The sequence below is a fragment of the Cebus imitator genome, unplaced genomic scaffold (genome assembly GCF_001604975.1).
Source record: "Cebus imitator isolate Cc_AM_T3 unplaced genomic scaffold, Cebus_imitator-1.0 Scaffold427, whole genome shotgun sequence".
Taxonomy (NCBI): domain Eukaryota; kingdom Metazoa; phylum Chordata; class Mammalia; order Primates; family Cebidae; genus Cebus; species Cebus imitator.
In genome coordinates, this window is record NW_016107742.1 from 212,303 (window position 1) to 215,297 (window position 2,995).

Genomic DNA, 2,995 nt, shown 5'->3' on the forward strand with positions numbered 1-2,995 from the left:
AAAAAAAAAAAAAAAAAAAGAAAGACAAAGAAAAAGAAAAAGAAAACCAGTTGAATTTTCTCAACTTTGAAAGATTCTTGCAGTCTGTTTCTGGTAATTTTCAAAATTGCTAAATGGAATGCACAAATTCCATATGTTCTCTGTCTCATAACACCGTTTTTTTTTTTTTTTAAACAGGGGAAAGCGCGAACGCAGTCCCCCACTACCACAAAGTATGCGGTCGAGTTTCCCATATTTGGGGAAATCGCAGGGGTCAGCACATCTGGAGTGCAATGGATAAGCCTCGCCCTGGGAAAACCACCTTCGTGATCATGGTATCTCCCCTGCCAAGTAAGTATAACACCATGAGTTTTTTTTTTTAAGATGGGGTTTCACCATGATGGCCAGCCTGGTCTTCAACTTCTGACCTCAGGTGATCCGCCCACCTCGGCCTCCCGAAGTCCTAGGATTACAGGCATGAGCCACCATGCCCAGCCAACACCGTAAGTTCTAACTCTTCTGAACTTCAATCTTTTATCTAGAAAACCACAAGTTTTGGACCCATAGCTCTAGCATTCTCAGGCTTGAGATCCAGGCTCCATATATTGTTTACCTTGAAAGACAGAATTAAATGGATTGGTTTTAAAAAATAAAAACAGGCCAGGCCTGGTGGCTCATGCCTATAATCCCAGCCCTTCGGGAGGCTGAGGTGGGCACATCACCTGAGGTCAGGAGTTCAAGACCAGCCTGGCCAACATTGGGAAACCCCATCTCTATTAAAAATACAAAGGCCAGGTGCGGTGGCTCACACCTATAATCCCAGCATTTTGGGAGGCTGAGGCAGGCAGATCACCTGAGGCAGGAGTTCCAGACCAGCCTGACCAACATGGTGAAACCCCATCTCTACTAAAAATACAAAAATTAGCTGGGCATGGTGGTGCATGCCTGTAATACCAGCTACTCAGGAGGCTGAGGCAGGAGAATCACTTGAACCTGGGAGGCAGAGGTTGCAGTGAGCTGAGATCACACCACTGTACTCCAGTCTGGGCAACACAGCGAGACTCAATCTCAAAAAAAAAAAATTTATCAAGGCATGGTGGCACACACCTATAGTCCTAGTTACTCAGGAGGCTGGGGCAGAAGAATTGCTTGAACCATGAAGCAGGGGTTGCAGTGAGCCAAGATCATGCCACTGCACTCCAGCCTGGGTGACAGAGTGAGACTCTGTCTCAAAAAAATAAATAAAAATTTAAAAAATAAAAATAAAAAAACGGAAAGTCCCACCAGTGCCATGACAGTTTACGACTGCCATGGCAACCCCTACCTTATATGTTTTAAAAGGGAGATATCTCTTGGTTCTGGAACTCCCTGCCCCTTTTCTAGAAAATTCATGAATAATCTGCCCTTATTGAGTATATAATCAAGGAATAGCTATCAATTCACAAGGGCTGCTGCTATTACTGTGTCTATGGAGCAGCCATTTTCCTGTACTCTGCTGCTCTAATAAACGTGCTTTCCTGTTGCTCCGCTGGCTTGCTCATGAACTTTGCACGAAGCGAAGAAGCCTCATGGGCTGGGCCCCAATTTTGGCAGTCACCTGTATAACTCATACCCAAATCTGAACTCATTTTCAAACTCTCAAATACCTTCCCAATGAAGGCAAGCATCACCATCCCCTACTCGAAATATCTTACATGTCAGTCTCTGCGCAATGTTATTTATTTATTTGTAATGTGTGTATACTCATTCTTCTCTAGCCTTACTGCCAGCATCCAATTCTCATTCTTAAGTTCTTAAGGAGAAAGCGTCAAGGCTCTCTATAATCTGGATCTACTCTTTCTACCTGAAGCCTTAGTAGCCTTCCACACAAACACAGCATTTCTACATGTTAATACTTCCACTTCTTCACTCACAATCTATCAAATCCTTACAGCTCCACTTCCAAAAATCCAAATGCTATTTATCACATACTGCAGCACTAAATCACACTGTCTTACACTGCTCCAAATGGATTATGTGTTCATGGTTGTCTTCCCAATTAAGATTCTAAGCTTCCTGAGGTTAGAACTATGCCTTCTCCTTCTTTTAAATGTCACACAGATGAAGAGATTATATGTTTTAAACCAAAAATCAGACTAAGAATTTTTGTGTCACTCAGACAAAAAAAATCTGAGATAAAGTTAGACATCAAAATGTGTTTTAAAGGTTATTGGGATGGTTCACTAAAACTACAGAATTATCATAATTCATGTTGAATACTTTTTGTGGAGTCTTTTATTATACAAGGAAGTTGTATGATACTAACAGTATTTTGAAAAACTTTTTGATAATGAATGAAAATTGACTCCCTATAGCTTTTTTTTTTTTTTATTGTACTTTAGATTCTGGGTAAATGTGCAGATCATGCAGAATTGTTGCATAGGTACATACATGGGAATGTGGTTTGCTGCCTCCATCACCTGTCACCTATATCTGGCATTTCTCCCCATATTATCCCTTCCCTACCTCCCTAGACTCCCTATAGTTTAACACCACTATTCTTATTTTCACTGTCTGGAATCTGCTTTCTCTTCTACATTATTGGTTTCAGATATTTGAAGACTGACAGCTTTTTTTAAAAATATGAACTGTGTAGTGTTTTATTTACTTGTAAATTTTTTTTAATTTATATTTTCTATACTCCTTGGCTTAAGGATTCTCCAGCCTCTGCCCAAGTAGCTGGGACTACAGGTGCATGCCACCATACCCAGCAAAACTTACAGCTTTCTTACCACCCCTAAAACTTACGAAGTTCCTCATGTCAGGCTCTTCAGAATACTAGTCATCCCCCATTTAATATGCAGCAGTTTGTCAATGTCCTCTTAAAATGTGGCATCCAGAATGAACACAATATGCCAGAGAGAGCATGACCAGCACAGTATACCATCAAAATTATTGCTAACTCCCTCATCTTGAGCATTACACCTCTATCACTTCATCAACAATTATGCATTGTTTTTGTTTTTATTTTTTCTTT

General features: G+C 40.6%; 1 protein-coding gene and 1 non-coding gene across 9 annotated transcripts in view; both read right to left on the bottom strand.

Moving 5' to 3' along the window:
- Window positions 1-2,995, bottom strand: part of GON4L (gon-4 like) — a 105,409-nt gene that overhangs the window by 94,025 nt on the left and 8,389 nt on the right. The window lies entirely within an intron of this gene.
- Window positions 175-338, bottom strand: LOC119468425. The gene has a single exon (XR_005197104.1). It is a non-coding gene; the product is annotated as a U1 spliceosomal RNA (small nuclear RNA).